This window comes from Corvus kubaryi, unplaced genomic scaffold (assembly GCF_017639235.1).
Source record: "Corvus kubaryi isolate FWS band 111438036 unplaced genomic scaffold, C.kubaryi_AGA036_p1.0 37152, whole genome shotgun sequence".
Taxonomy (NCBI): domain Eukaryota; kingdom Metazoa; phylum Chordata; class Aves; order Passeriformes; family Corvidae; genus Corvus; species Corvus kubaryi.
The window spans coordinates 768,362-784,689 of record NW_024581040.1 but is presented as its reverse complement, the minus strand read 5'-3'; the positions used below and the strand labels follow the sequence as shown (position 1 = coordinate 784,689).

At 52.9% G+C, this 16,328-nt stretch overlaps 1 long non-coding RNA gene across 1 annotated transcript; it reads right to left on the bottom strand.

Moving 5' to 3' along the window:
- Positions 1 to 11,113: 11,113 nt before the first annotated feature.
- On the bottom strand, positions 11,114 to 16,078 carry LOC121661400. The gene is made up of 2 exons (XR_006014968.1): positions 15,915 to 16,078; positions 11,114 to 12,494 (listed from the first exon to the last, which is right to left on the bottom strand). It is a non-coding gene; the product is annotated as an uncharacterized LOC121661400 (long non-coding RNA).
- Positions 16,079 to 16,328: the final 250 nt, after the last annotated feature.

The window sequence follows — 16,328 nt, the reverse complement described above, 5'->3', positions numbered from 1 at the left end:
CTGCTGAGCTCATTCTCTCTCCCAGCAGTGTGAGAGACACACCTGGACTGCCCCAGAGTGTGGCTCCAGGCCATGGGGTGCCATGAATGTGCCTGGAGTGCCCAGGCTGGGAGAATCCTTCCCAAGGCTGTCAGGAATTACAGCCAGCCCAAGAAAGAATTGCATTCACCCTTTTGAGAGACCCCATCTGGGGCCCCAGCCCCCTTTCAGTCATCCCATCACTCAGTACCTTTGGATCCCTTCACCACAGTTCCCAGCACCTGCCCTGGTTCTCCTGGGGCTTCATTGGCAATGAGGAGAACACAATGGCAGATATTCCCTCTATTTTTCCTGTTTTGGTCTCCTGATATCCTGTTCTCCTTGATGACCATCCAGGAGGTTTGAGATGATGTTTTTGTAGAAGGCTGTGCTTACTTAAGCACTTCTTGTATATTGGAAACTCATTGTCCATAAAGAGATGATGAATTAGCTCAAATGTCAACGTTCCCATCACAGGCATGAGACAGATCCCTCCTGCCGTGTCCCACTGTGCTGCCTTACCCTGTGACAGTGGTGCTCATTCCACCAGCTTAGGCTGGGGAGGGAATCAACCCTCAGCTCATCACAGGGAATGCTCTGGAGCAATGCTGCTTCTCCACCCAAGCCCTGCTCTGCACCTTCCCCAGCACTCAGTGACCCTGTACCCAGATGGTTTGGGGTTTTCCTCAGCTCATCCCAGTGGGAATGGCAAGCAGCTGCTGCCTATGAGCAGCCTGATTTCATGATGCTTTAATGAAGATCCAGGCACAGCTCGGGCCCCCTCCCACCTAGCCAGGGGTGCTGTGGAACAGGGCAAGATGTGGAGAGCCAGCAACAGGGTCAGAGATCTGGAGAAGGAGCTGCAGGGCTGGGATCCCTCCGTTTGGATGAGAGACAACAGAGCTCGTCCAGACCTCTCACTCTGATCGAGACTGGACAGGAATTTATAATTATTGTGACATCAAGTTAAGCCAACTGATAGTGTTGTAAATAAAACCCCCCACTGGATGCTGTCCTTCACACAGCCAGGATATTGTCACCAGGAGCTCTGGGACTGCAGGTGACACCAAGTCACAGAAGCCAAATGTTCACATGCAGCTGAAGGAGAAACCAGGTAGATTTATGGAAGGAAAAACCCCCACTGTTACTAAAGCCATCAACACTACCTTGGGCTGGGGAAGTCCCTAAGCTGCAAATTCTTGCTGTCTGGGAAATTTTTCAGGAGAAGTCTCGTTACGTGCACATTCTGTTCCTGTGATTTTCCCAGGGAATCTGCTTTTGCACAGTGTTGCTGCTGGGCTGGAGCCAAATTTCAAAATCTAAACAGAAAATTGGGGAAATTGTGAAACAGATCAAAAGAAAAATCAAATTACAAAGGTGGCGAAAATGAAAGCAGGGGACATGTCATGGATCAGAAACATGCAAACCTCGGGAAGATGAAAGGCAGAAGGAACATGATGAGACTCCTCTGGAAAAGCCCATTGCTCCTGACAGCATCCAAGTGCCTGATGGGGATTTCCTGGTGTTGTAGCTTTGTCTGGAGATGCAACAGGTCAGGGTTGGGTCCACAGCCTCCAGTGGGGGTGGGAAGTAGCCCCATGTTCCTGTCTGTGCCATGGGGAGCAGCTCAGCCAGGGCAGGGGATGCTGCTTGAGGAGTCCCAGGGCCCTCAGGTGAGGTGGACAGAGATGAAAGGAGAAGCATCAGGAGTCTCCAGAGGACCTGAAGTCCAAGACTGAGAGTCTAGACGTGTTCCCCAAGGTGTGCCCCTCACCACAAACAGAAGCTGAGTGAGGGGTGCCATGAACTGCACTGGGCACACCTGCACCATGCTGCGGGGGGGCTTCCAACCTAAACCCAGTCAGGACTGGAAAGAAATTGAAATCCTGGGTTTCCAACTTCCTTTGGCAGTGAAAGGTCCCTGCCTGTGCAGCAAGGCAGGACAGGGAGATGGAGGGATCAGATGCTCCTCAGGATATTTTGAAGTGAGCCATGGTGGTGTCACTTGTCCTCATAAAAAGGTGTCTTGGGCCACCCAGGAAGGTTGGTGAGGCTGCAGCCTGACAGTGAGGCATGAACAGGTCCCTGCCCACAGCATGGGGCTGGAACTTGATGATCTTCAAGGCCCCCTTCAGCCCAAACCGTTCTCTGGTCCTATGATGAAGAACCAAAATGAGGAGGCAGCAGAGACTGCAGAGCTGCATCTCAGTAGGGCCTGTTGTGATCAGACAAGGGGTGATGGGTTTAAACCAAAGAGGGGACATTCAGATCTAAAGAAAAAAATAAGGATGGTAAGGCCCTGACACAGGCTCCCCAGAGAAGCTGTGGCTGCCCCATCCCTGGAAGTGTCCAAGGCCAGGTCAGATGAGGGTTGGAGCACCCTGGTTTTGTTGAAGATGACCCTGCCCGTGGCAGGAGGTTGAAAATAGATGGTCTTTAAAGGTTCTTCCCAACACAAACCACTCTCAAGTGACTGCTCAGGACAGGATTGAGGAGCAGGGTCAGGATAGTCCTTTCACCCTGGAGAAAACAGGAGAACAGAGAGGAGCTCACCCATCCTGGTCAGGAAAAGGCCAACAACTCAGAGAGGCCTCCACGGAGGTCTCTTGGCTGGATGGAGAGGGACTGTTGATCACAATTAATACTCAATCAGTCCACGTGGAGCTGCTGGGCTGCAAGGAGAGAATCAATGACAAACTGAGCCAGTCTAAGAGCTCAGTGCTGCCTAAAGAGGAATCGCTCTCCCCCTCCTTTCTTCATCCCCTCTGCTCCCATCTTCAGTCCTGACCACTGTTTCACACCATATTCTGCATGATTCTGCATAATCAGGGATCTGAACTAGTCCATGGAGAGCTCTGTGGGCCCCCAGCTGGTTCCAGGTGGGATGTTTGGGTGGATACCCAGCCTTTGGTGGAGAGGCAGAGGAGACGTGGGGAGCAGCCCCTCCTTCTGCCCCTGCTGGGCTGGAGCTGAGCTCCCACCAGCTCAGGAGCTTCCCCTGAGGACATCGTGTCCCAAAAGTGTCCTGGTGGCCAAAGCCTGAGCCACAGCAGGGACTGGGCATGAGAACCCCCTCAGCCTGAGCCCTGCCCTGCCAGCCAGGCCCTCAGCTGAGCTCACCCAAAGCGTCTCCAGCTCAGCCCCAGGGTCTCCAGCTGGGTCCTTTCCCCAGTGAACCCAGCTGGGCCTGTGGCTCCAGGTGCTGCCCTGGGATGAGCTGATCGCTTTGCAGGGAGGAACAAACTGTGATTTCCAAAGCACTGAACACACACCTCCTCAGTCAGGTGCATTTTGGTAGATGAGTCAGGTTTAGGAGAACAAAACCCAGGGAGTGCAGCCAGGCAGGGCCTGTCTTGCCCCTTCTCCATCCTCAACCAGTGGGGCCACGTTCCAAGAGTGGGACCAAGTCCTGGATCATTTTTGTACCCACATCACTTCACAAATGCTTTCGGGAGCTGTGTTTTGAGTCCTCTGGGTTTGCTGTCAACCACAGTTTCCTGGCCACAGTGTGTGGGCCAGTGGCTACGTGCTCTGAGCTTCCTCTTCAATGAGCTGCACCCTCCAGACACTGCTCTGTGAAACAGCCACGGAGAGGACAAACAGCCTCACTCAGGAGCAGGGAAGTGATTAAGAGGAAACCAAGTGGATGTAGATGCCAGACTGGAGGGTTCTGAGAGCGGGAATGAACTACAAACAGCCTCAAATCGATCATCTGCTATTGCTTCGGCAAATAAATGGAAGTGGGGTAGAGCCTGGGAGACTCGGAGGCGAAACACAGCACTGGGAGGAAAAGGAAAGGACAGAACAGGAATAAGCAGGGAGTGCTGATGTAATGCACACCCGGTAAAGAAGAGGTTAGGGGCTGAAGACATTAATATTTGAGGTGCAGATTAGTAAGAAACAGAGGAAAACATTATTATAAACCTTCCACACAGATTTGGTAAAGTGGGCTCTGTTTGGGGATTTTCTTTCCTTCCTTCTGCAGATGGAGAAACATCACAGCCTGAATTTGCCACTCCGACTGCCCGAGAGGGAAATCTCCCCCTTGCAGGGATGCGTCGAATTTGAGGTCTAAATTTGCAGCCGAAGGGTGTTAAATTGGCCTGAATTAACAGCAAACGTGGGTCCTGCTCTGACTCTGGGTGAAGCCGAGAGCCGGGCTGGGCTGCCCCGCGCCCACCCCCGGCTCCGCTGCCGCTGCGCTGCCAGCAGATGGTACTGTGCCCCCGAGGATCGCCGGCTTCTCCGGGAGAAATCCTTCCAAACGCTCGGGAAAGGTGTTTGCTGCTCTTCCCGACTCACCCCAGCACCCTGTTCTGCCCGAGGCACCCTGATCCCCGAGGTGAGGAGGGTCTGCTCTCGGGGACCCCCTCGCTCCGCAGTGACACTGAGCGCACACCTGACAGGTGAGCTGGATTCTGCTTCCCCCCGCGGCACCTGCAGCACTTCCATCCCACAGAGCTGGGGAAGGTGGCTCGCAATGGGATTGTCCTTCAGGTGTGGTTCTCCCAGACTGACTGTCCTCCTGCATCCTCAGAGCTGGGACACCCCAGTGATGGGCACTGCCGGGAGCCCAAGGCCTTGGGGAAGGTGTTTTTGGGGACAGAACCTGTGCCTGTGCTTTGCTGGACAGCCCAGGTTTGTCTGTGGGGAGAATCAGTGACCCAGGGCTTCAACCCACACCACAAATGGACACAGAACAGGCTGCCCAAAGCAGCTGTGGCTGCCCCTGGATCCCTGGAAATGTCCAAAGCCAGGTTGGACGTTGGGGCTTGGAGCAACCTGGGATAATGGAAGGTGTCCCTGCCCATGGCAGGGGTGGGATGGGATGGTCTGTAGGGTCTGTGACTCTGTGGTGCCGGGGCAGCTGTCGCAGGCCCACTGGATGGCACTTGTGTCCCACTCTCCGAGCTCTCCTGGCAAGGCCCCCCTCCAGCCGAGCTTATTCCCTGGGCCAGGGAGCTCGGGTGGGAGGCAGCTCAGCAGGAGGGACTGCACCACCCTCACCGCGTTTTAGGAGAGTCTTCCTGTCAAATAAAGATGGTCTTTGAGAAACTCAGGTGATCGTGAGTCAGCCACCGGTTGCAAAAGTGTGAGCAGGACACAAGATGCTGCCCGTGCCAGTTCTGAATCACAAACACACACTGTTGTGATCACAGAGACATAGATCCTGCTCCAACACACAGGAACTCTCTCCTCTGAACACATTTTCCATCAAAAATGTGATGATAAAACAAATGGAGCAGTAGATAAAGGTGGCACTGATGTAACTAGAGATTTCCCCCCAATAAAGGTTGTTTTTACAGCTGTGATTCACCACTCAGCCCCACAAACAGGACACCAGGGTAGCTGAGGGGGCAACCCCAGGGGGGGACATGTGGCTGTGATGACACAAGGACAGGGAGATTTAAGCCAGAGCAGTGACCAAGGAGAGCCTGAGGAGCCCTCCCCTGAGGAACCCTCTCCTCTCTCTGCACTGGGAACACTGGGATGGGCACAGAGAGGACCACACTGACTGGGGCATGCTCCAGTTGGCTTTTTTGCCTTCTTATGGAACAGAAGTGGATTTACAGGGATCAGAAGTGAAGCTCTGGTAACTTTTTAGCTCCACGAAGTTCCAGCTCCCCCTGCAATGAGTCCTCCAAGGGTGGCACACTTGTCAGGCTACATGACGGGCAGGATGATGCTCAGACACTCTGAGGGGTGCAGGTTTCTTTTATTTTTGTCTGAAGACAGCAGGCAAATCCCTGCAGAAGTGCCCAGCACAGAGCCTGGAAAGGATCAGCTGCTCTGCAAAGCAGGACCGTGGCAGGAGCTGAGGAATGAGGGCTCTTTGGGTGGGGACAGGGTGGGATGCAGGGTTGTGTGTCCGCGGAGCACAGTGGGAACGGGAAATCCAGCTGCCCAGAACATGGAAATCTGTCAAAGGCAGCAAAAACCTGTCTGCAAACACTTGTCCAACTGAGTGTCAATTGAGGCAGCTGCTCTTCATTTAGAGGTATTAACCTGCCTTCATTAAAGGTCAGTTCTTCCTGAGCAGAGAGGTTCTCCACCGGGAATGGGGTGGCTGATGGGCATCATTCAGCTCCTGCTAAGCTGGCAGGGTCCATGTCTGCATTTCTGCTGGGATGCCAGGGCTGTGCCCACGTTCAGGACAGCTTTTCAGAGGGTGTAACTCTGCTTGCCCCATGCACAGTCTGTCACTGCCTCACCCTCTGTGTGGAGCCCAGGAGGAGGATGGAGCAGGATCCTGGCTTTGCAGGAAGAGGATTCCTGTGAAGGTGTTCAGGACTATTTTCATGTTTTGTGTTGTTATCACACACAAAAACTGGACTAAATCAACACTTATAAAGTAATACAGCATCTTCTTCTCATGGAAGTGCTGGTGGGAAGGAGCCTTTGGAGGTCTCTAATCCATCAAAGCAAGACTAAGGCTGGAAGGTTCCCATGGTTTGGTCTGCCCAAGTCTCCAGAACCTGCAAGGATGGAGATCCCACAGACCCTCTGGGTAACAAGAACCCTTCAAACATAGCTCTGGGTTTAAAACAAAACTCAAGAAGCTGATGGGAACAAACTGAGATCTGCACAGTCGTACCCTACATTGGCACTCAGACCCTCCAGCCCCGCTCAGCGCCTGGCTCTGCTCCCAGCAGCAGGCAGTGAGAGCCAGAGCAGGTCCCTGGCCTGGCCTCCCCCTCTGTCCCTCTGCCACGTTCAGGTCACAGCATCCAACACCTGAGCTCAGCACAAGGAGGGAAAGGGGCTCTGGAGCCAAGTCCTGAGGGCAGGGAGTGGGGGCAGGTCCCCGCCTCGGTCACCACCCCGCATCCCAGCTGTGCTCTCTCACAGCTCACCACAACCCTCCCAGCACCAAAGGTCCAGGAAGGCCTGAATACCCCCAACGACCCAGGAAAAGGAGAACTGGGCTCTGCTGACCCAGCTGAGCCCAGCTGGCCAGGGCTGGGGCAAGCGGTGCTGTGCTGTGCTCCCAGTGCTGTCCTACCCCTGCAGGAGACTCATTTCCCTCGCTGGCACCTCATCCTTCCCTCTGCCTGGGTGTCCCTCGTGTGTGACACCCCCTGGGCCTGAGCAGGACTTCCTGCAGCACATCCACCGCAGGTGTGAGCCCCCAGCTCGAACCCCGAGGTGAGGAGGACCCAAGAGCACAATCTGAGCTCTACCACACAACTTCGGGCCTTGAGTTATGCAACTGTCACTGGAGAAATCGGGGGAGGCAGCACAGAGCTGAATTTATCCCTTTCACTTCAATTCCTGGCACCTGGTCAGGCAGATCCCTCTGGAAAACCCAAGAGCTGTGACAAGCAAGAAAACTCTGTCCAGCTTCCCTGGAAGAGGCGTTCAGCTCCTTCCTCGTGGCTCCTGTTTGGGTGGAGGTGAGGGTGTGAGGACAGACAGTGTGAGCTGTTTGTCAGCTCCGAACACAGAAACATTCCCCAAGTGCAGAGGATCCGGGGGGGAAGGGTTGTGCTGGGGGGAATAATGGGCTGGAAGAGGCAGCGATCTGCCCTGTGGGGATGGGTTCCCAGGGCAAAGGATGCACAGCTTGTCCTAGATTTTTTTTTCCCCCCTTTTTTTTCTTTCTGAGATCCGAATGTATAATTGCAGGAGGGGACAAGAGCGAAAATGAGCTGAAGACTCGTAACTGCAGAGGCCAGTCCCTGTGAGCAAAGGGCCACATGTCCTCTTTTATCGCCAGCCATAATTCCCTCCTTGGCTCAAAGGCGGCTGTGAAAAGAGCAGGACTGGTTCAAACTTCCTTGGGGTCTCCGTGGCAACCAGCCCTGCAGGAGCCTTTTCTTCCTTTCCCCTCCTTCCTCTTTTGTTGTTGTTGTTGTTGTGTCATTAAAACTTCCCGGATTGAATCCCCACCAGGCTGCTCCGCAGGCCCCTCTCCAGACCTCCTGCCTGCCTCCAGCCAGCTGCCCTTGCCTTTTCTCATCCCCTACACCAGCAAAGTTCAGCCCCAGCCCAGCAAAGCCCAGTCCAAACTCAGCCCCAGCTCAGCTTCCCATCGGGATATCTTTCCTGTCCCACGTTGTCCCCACCCGGTATTTTAGCTTCTTCCAGTTCAGCCCAACATCCTCAGAGTGCTCAGACAAGACTGGGGATTCTCCAGTCCCTTCAGGCTGGGCTGTCTCAGGAGGGGCATGGGGCAGTCCAGCCCTGGCACCCCCATTCTGCAGCCCCAGGGCTGAGCAGAGCCCCTCGTGCACCGAGTGCTCGGGCACAGAAGGGGCTGCTGGGGACCTGCAGAGCCCCTGCCTTGGACAGCCAGTCCTGGGCAAGCACAGCAATGCCAGATCCAGCACCTCACACCCTCTGTGAGAGCAGGGGACAGCCCAGGATGTGAGATCTGTGATCTGTGTCACCCATCCCTCCCTGGCAGCGCCGGTGGCATGAGGAGAGCAGCGGCTTGGAGCCCAGCAAACACCATGGATTAGAGCTGCTCCTGTGCTGTGCTGCCTGTGCCAGGCTGTGACACCTCCCCAGGGGCACAGCCAGGGCTGGGGTGGGAGCAGATCTGGACTCTGGGGAGTGAGGCTCCATCTCTGCTCCCTGTGACCAGGGACAGGACCCAGGGAATGGCTGGAGCTGGGCCAGGGGTATTTAGGACGGAGATCAGGAAAGCTTCTTCCCCCAGAGGGTGCTGGGCACTGCCCAGGCTCCCCAGGGAATGGTCCCGGCCCTGAGGCTGCCAGAGCTGCAGGAGCGCTGGGACAGCGCTGCCAGGGATGCCCAGGGTGGGGTTGTTGGGGGGGTCTGGGTGGGCTGTGAGCTGGACTGGGTGATCCTTGGGGATCCTGTCCAGCTCAGGACATTCTTTGAGTCTCATCCCGTGATTCCAGAGGGAAACATTTCCTATGGGCACAGCAGCCAGGGCAGGGCCAGGGGCCCAGCAGGGAGAAGGTCTCCAGCGCTCACAGTGCTGCAGGGCACTCACACCCAGCCACAGCCCAGGGAAAGCACGGCACTGACGGAAATCCGTGAAGCTCCTTTTCCTCCAGCAGCACAGGCACTCACTCACATCAGAGGGCCCCACGATTTCCAGCTACAACATCGTGGAAAATCACAGCCTGCAGCAAAAAATAGCTGGTCTCATTCTTTTACCAATCTCCCAGATACTGCTGGGCTGGAGTCCTGGGGAAGGAGAGAAGGAAGGGGAGGAATGACTCTGCTCTGTCTGCTCCCCATCCCTCCCCCATCCCTGGGATGCATTCCTGCAGATGTCAAGGTAGACAGAGCTGCCTCAAACAAGCCCAGGACCTGGGGCGTAGTTTCTTCATGTGCTCAGCTCGTCCAATTAGCCAGATTTACTGCAGCCCTGAGAGGCAGCTCAGCCTCTCCCGTGGATCCAGGCTGCCCCAAACATGAGGTGAAAACTTCACTTCCAGCTCGAGAGGGACAACACAAACTGGCCTTACAGTGCTTTGTGTGATGGAGCTGCTCCCAGGAGATCCCTGAGGCTGCTCCCCCACCAGCCAGACCTTCCACAGCTCTGGCACATCCTCACCCACCCTCACCCAGCCCTGCTCCATCCCATTCACCCACAGACCCCTCACACACACCCTGGCAGCTGGGGCTCTGCCCATCCCACTCACGCCTCCCCTGTATCCCCAGCTACTGCTTGAAATTGATTAAAAAATCACATCCTTGTGCAAGAAAACCTTCTGAGACCTTCCCCACAGGCCTTAGACCGCCCTAAATGGCTCAGGTGAAGACTGAACAGAGCCCTAAATGGCATCTGGAAATAATTTTCCCACTAAGAGCTCATGGCTGATGGGCAAAGTGTCCTACTGCGCCAGACTTGGATTTTCCTTTCCTTCGGAAGAGAGTGGGGATGACTTGGAGCAGGGGTGACATGGACAGAAGAGCAGAAGGTGAACAGAGAACACTTCAAAGCTGTGTCCCGAGCTCTGTAAGCCCAGAGCAGTGACCCCACATGATGCCAACCCTATTTCAGGTAAATCTGTGCCAGTCCAACATAATAAACTCCTTCTATTTACTGAAGTTTGGGATGGGTTTCGTTGCTCGCTCTCTGTGCTCCACGTTGCCATAGCCACTAAAACCCACGTGTTAGGCCTTCATTAGGGGATTTTTTTTTTTTTTTCTGAACCTCTCCTTGGCAAAATAGAGGAAAGATCTGAAAACCGAATGGAGTTTGAAGTGTGAGGAGCAGAAGGAATTGAAGGAGATGACAGTGAAAGAAAGAAGTTTTTATTGACAGTCTGTAACTGCTCCAGTTCATGGGCACCCAGGCACTGAGGGGAAGTGTCCTTGGAGGATTTCTGGCAGTGCTGGAGGAGCCAGCGCTTCCATCTCACCCATTGCCTGCAATTCCCCAGCCACAGAGCAGGATATTTGTGACTAGAAAGGAGGAGAACAACTGAACCTCGGGCAGCACCATTTATCCTCCTTCTGCCCTTCAAATACAAAATCTGGGATTCCAGTTCTGCTCCTCTCAATATTTATGAAGCCTGTGATTCACGGCTGTCCCTTGATGTTCCAGCTCAGGGCTGCACAGAGGGGGAGACAGCTCCTTCCTGGAGGAGCTAATGGGATACACACAGGAAACGTCATTTCCCCAGGTTTACAAGAAAGAAATCCAGGGACAGGTAAAGAACCTGGGCCAGCAAAATCCTGTGAGGCGTTCTTGGGAAAAGTTGAGAACACAACACAAGTTTCTTGATTTGGATCTCAGAACAGGTACTACAGCAGGTTACACTGCTGATCTTCTAAAATGCAACCTTTGGGTTTGAATAAAAATATACCTTTTGTTTTTGAAGAAGATCAAATTTTGAACAAAAACTTATCTGTTTTAATTTCCTTTTTAAAGAAAAAAAAAAAAAAAAACAAACCAGAAATCCCAGTGCCTTGGCTACAAGACTGGGATATTGCAGGAAATTGGCTGAAAAGAATTTCTACCATCACTGGAAAAGAAAAAATATCCCAAGTGGAGGAATTCTATGTCATCAGCTTAGAACAGTTTGTAAATAAATGGAGTGAGGTAAAGGCTATTTACAGAAAAAAAGAGCCATAAAGTTATTGCTAAAACAGTAAAAGCAGTGGCAAAGGGTTTTGCTAAACTCAGAGGTTTTTATTGCCGTCACCTCAACAGCCACCAGACCTTCCTTTAAAGCCTGACTTCCCTCTGCTTTCCAGCCACATCTTTGGCAAAGGGAAACTTCGGGAAGAAACCATAAAGTAGAAGCTGCATCCTGGTGCTCAGCTGAGCAGGGGAAGGTCCCTTTTCCTACAGCTGTGGGTGCTTTTCCCTGTGGGCTCTGAGAACTCCACACATCATCTGCAGGCAGGCACAGGTGAAAGGCAGCCTTGGCCCCACCCTGCTCTGGGCTCACTGGGACGTGGCACTGAAGCTGTGCTGGGGCAAACTGGGGGGTGAGGAATGTGGGGTGTGGGATGGCCACTGGTGTGGGGAACAGGGAGAAGATCCATGGGAACACACAACAGTGTCCCTGTCCAAAGGGAGGAACACCCCCCAAGAACCCTCCTGAGGCCGCCCTGCTCTGGTGTTATCACAGGATGGCTCTGTCCAGGTAAGACCTGGGTGAGCCCAGGAGGCACCAACTCACAGCATCCCCACCAGAGGTGAAGAGCCAGGAACAGCAGTGGAGCAAAGCCTGCAAGAGCCAGAGGGAACACAAGGATCCAGGAGAGAGGTTTGGCCAAGAAAAATGAGGAATAGGGAAGTTCAGAGGGAATGTTAATGTTACCTGTCACAGGTTAGCAGCAAACAGAGCCCCCAGAAACACTCAGGATTTCAGTAGTTTAAGGTGGAAGGAGTCAGACAGTTCATCAGCTTTGAGGAAGGATTTCCTCAGCTCTTTACAGATTTTCTGTAATTATTTACTTTAGGACTGATGACTAGAGCCATCAGAGTACTAATGTCCTATTTTACCTCCACTTTAGACTTTAAGACCAAAATTTAGGTCTTCAAACCAACAAACCCAGCTTGTTTTAGGACTTGAAACCCCTTTAAAGGCCATTGTCCAAGAGATCCACCTCCAGTTCCTGCTCCTGCCGATGCCCAGAAGTGAAATTCCACTTTTAGCACCCACTTTAGCACCCTTCACCTGTGACCTGGGGTGGACCTGCAGGTGAAGCCCTCTGAACCCTCTCACCACTCAGTGCTGCACCACAGGCTTTGCACATCCCCTGCCATCCCCAAAACTCCGAGCCAGGGGTCTAAACCCCCTCTGAGAGCTCATCCCAGTCACTCATCTCCTGCCCATGGCTGTGAGGTGTGCCTTGTCCTCTTCACATCAGCCTGACTCTGCCAGGAGGGGTCTGAGCTCCCGGAGTCTCACACTCCTCGGGGGTTCCACACATTGAAATCCACACTGAGAACAAATCCAGGAGACTCCACGGTCCCATCACCTTCCCAGGCACTTGGGTTTCTTGCTGCTCGTAGATTCAGATGGAGAAAGGAAGAGAAGCTAAAAGAAGGCAAAGTTGCAAAGTTAGAGCCCAAGGGCAAGGGGAGGCACGTTTCCAACAGGATCACAATGCTCCTTTGCTGGAGTGCTGTTGGAATAAACCAAAGGATCCCTTTGGATGCCTTGGCCGAGTCTGCAGTGCCACAATGTCCCACAACACACGAGGACCTCTGTGCTGGCATTGTAAAGGCAGCAGGGCTTTTCTTGAGCAGCCAAACCTCTGACTTCCTCAATTCCTTTCATTTCTGGGCATATTGAAACTGGGCTATGAGAGTCAATATTGCCAAACTAGACAGAGTGATGTGATTGAAAAGACCCTCAGTTAATAAAACTGTCACTCAGCAGCACAAGGAGGTATCTATGAGTGAAATTTTGAAATTGTACTCTTTTGGGTAACTGTCATTTGCTCTTAGAAATTACATTTAAAATTAATGTTTGCTGTAGAACTTATAAATATTTGTTCAGGCTAGCATGAAATATGCCCAGGATAATTTTAGCATGTACGCATCAGATTTTCGTTTCACAGCAGAGAAGACTCAAAGTGAGTCTGTTCCCCTCACAGACAATGGAGTCTTCATCCCTGGGAGACAGGTCCTCCTCCCTGGGGAGCCATGCCTGCCATCCCAAGGCTTTGGGGATCAAGGCTGCTACAACCAAAGCCACAGCTGAGAACTGCCATTGTTTTTCTGCTCATTTTTTCTGCTCATTTCTCTGGGAGAAACTCGGAGCCAGGAGTCTCTTGTAGTTAGGCTAGGGATGGGAAGGACCTTCTGCCCCCAGGATCTCCAGTCCAAAGCAACCCCAGACACACTCCAAACACAGTCTCCTCACAAAAGGTGGGACAACACAAATGATGCTGGGACAAACAGATGCTCAGAGCAGAGAGAGCAGTGGAATGGAGAAGTTAAAGGAGTGGGGGGATGGGTAACTCCAGAAACACCCTCAGACACCTGTCGGAGCCATAGAGAGCATTCCCATGAATTCAGTGTGCTTGGGATCAACCCTTCACTGTGCATCTTTGAGAGCCTGCCTGTGGCCATGTCTGTTGGGTGCTGGGTGGGCACAGGAGTGGAGTGGGAGCTTTGTATCTCCGCCCTTGTTGTAACACAGCCCTTCCCGAGGCACACTGAGATCCCTTCCCAACCACAACAGCAAATAAAGCCTCTGAGTTTGGGTCTGCGGTCACTTTCCCTCCTGGTTCCTGCAGAGGAAGCCCTTTGTACCTCATTATTGGCTTGGTTTATAAATCCCAGCACCAAGAATTGGATAAAAGAGCCTTTTGTGTTCCCCAGTGTCTGATGGACAGGGACATCTCAGCCACCATAGAGTCATTAAGGTTGGAAAAAACCTTAAAGATCATCGGGCTCAACCATTAACCCAGCACTGCCAGGTCCACCAAGACCTTGATGATGGTCTCCAACCAGCAGCTCAATTCAGATTTCAAAAGCTTTCCCCGGCTGGATTTCCACAGTGCCTGAGGTTTTTGTCCTCTCCCCTGGGCTCAGCCACCTGCAGCATCACCTGAGACATTTCACTTCAGGCTCTCCATTTGCTGCCTCTCTAGCAGTGACACTTTAATGACAGAAATTCTGTCCCTTGGTACTTTTAATCCTTATTCTGTTTGTGCAGCTTCCAAACATCTACCAATACAAACCTGGGCAGCCCTTCAGTTCTGCTTTGGCCAGAGCAGCTCCCAGGCCCCTCAGTGCGTTTCACACAGCCCAGGGCTGTCTGGGCAGCAAGGGAAGACTGCCTGTGACCATTCCCTGGCCCTGGAATGACACAGACAGGGGCACCTTCATCCATCCTGCTGAACTCCCTTCAGCTCTGGAACAGGTGAGTCATATCTTAAGGGGTTACTAGGAATAGTTCCTGCCCCACACTAACCCCAAACTGGGACTAAAATCTCTTCAGGGCTGGGTAAATTGTCTGGGCCAGCTCCACACCAGGGTCCGTCTTCGTGGTTAAAAACATGGGCAGTAAATTTTGAGATCTGGGAAAGATTTATTGATAGTGTTTAATTTACTGGAGCAGATTAAATCCACGTGTCCCCAAACGTCATTTGACAATTGCTGCTTTCTTGGATCCAGGCAACTGAGTTCAGTAAAACCCATCTGGGTTCCAGGAAGATTCACCAGGACAGACTACACCCAACATCCCCTTTGGGATTTGAAATCCCACAAGAGAACAAGAGTATTTAATATCTATGGGGATCCACAGTCAGCTGGAAAACCCATCGGAGTAAGCCTGGAGAAATTTGGCCTCCCAGTCCTTGCAGCAGGCACAGGGAGTGATGGAGAGGGGAAGTGTGAGTAGCTGCTGAGTGTCCTCCCTTGGGCGTGGATGGCCAGGACACAACCAGCACTCCTGAGAGCAGCCCTGCCCTAACTCAGCATCCAAACACACCAAAATCAGTGAGAACTGGGAATCAAGAACGGCAGAAGCAAGAGGCAGATGCATCACAGCATCATGGAATGGTTTGGGTTGGAAGGGATCATCTCATTCCACCCCTGCCATGGCAGGGACACCTCCCACTGTCCCAGGCTGCTCCCAGCCCCAATGTCCAGCCTGGCCTGGGCACTGCCAGGGATCCAGGGGCAGCCCCAGCTGCTCTGGGCACCCTGTGCCAGTGTGGAATCAAACAACAACGAGGAATTTGTCTGAGCCCAGAGCCTTAAGATCAGGAGAAGGTCTAGAGCTTTCAAACCATGAGATGCATTGAGCTGCCCAAGACAGGACCTGGAATCTCCACTACTGCCATGGCTCTGAAATAAACTGGTTTGTTGGCTGCTCCTACAGTACCTGATCTTAAGGTGGTTCCACCCCAGGCACCAGGGCAGCACCAGAGCTGTAGTTGCTGAGATGCTTTAGGAGCAAAAGCAACTTGTTTGGCTTCTCCCATTTCTTTGTCCTGTTCTGTCGAGTCATCCCCTCCAACTGCACAACAGCTCCAGTTAAAACAGGCTCTCTACCCAATAACAAGGATTTTTATGGAAAATCTTTGTTGGGTCTATGTGCAAATCATGAAAGTGATTAGGGGTTTTTTTTGTTACATGTGTGGGGTTTTGATATTTTCATCTCCCTGCATCCAGAGATGCACTTCACAAGCAATCCATTCGTGGGACACGTCCCCATCTGCCTGCTCCCCTCTCACCATGACATGGCATTTTTTTCTTAATAGAAGCCCAGGCTGCCTCTGCTCCCCCCTCCATCCATCACCCCCACACTCTGAAAACCTGGGCACTGCAGGTTTCGTTCCAAGTTTGTCACCAGTTTTGCCCACACCACCACATCCAGAGGGGTTTCTGCCCCTTGGTGCCCCCATCCCTCTCCATCTGAAGAACAAGTTCTGTCTCACTCCCGCTGTGAGATTAAGCTCCATCACAGCCACCCCTCAGCACAGCCACCCTTCATCCTTACCTTGCCGAGTCCTGGCGTTCAGGGGCAGCACATCCTGGGCTCCAAGTGAAATTGGGGGGAAAAGAAAAACGGAAAAAAGAAAATTTTAATTGAAAATCCTCCCCCCCCCAGATCCCAGTGCCCCAGTGCAGTGTGCTGCACAGAGGGTTTGTCCGTGGCAGCGAGGGCTCGGAACAAAGTTGTGGGGTGGAGGGGGAGGAGAGGGTGATTGACAGCCCTGGGCTGAGCCTCATCCCTCACCTTGGGCCATGCGGTCTGATTGGCCGCCTGCTGACATCCCCGAGCCCTGCACTTTTTAATAGACGCTTTTGGATGATCTACGGGGGAAGGCTTGGAGAGGTGTGTTTCTGACAAGCCAGAAAGTCACCCGAGCCACGAGGGACTTGGTTTCACTCTTTTTGCCCCCCCCCCTCC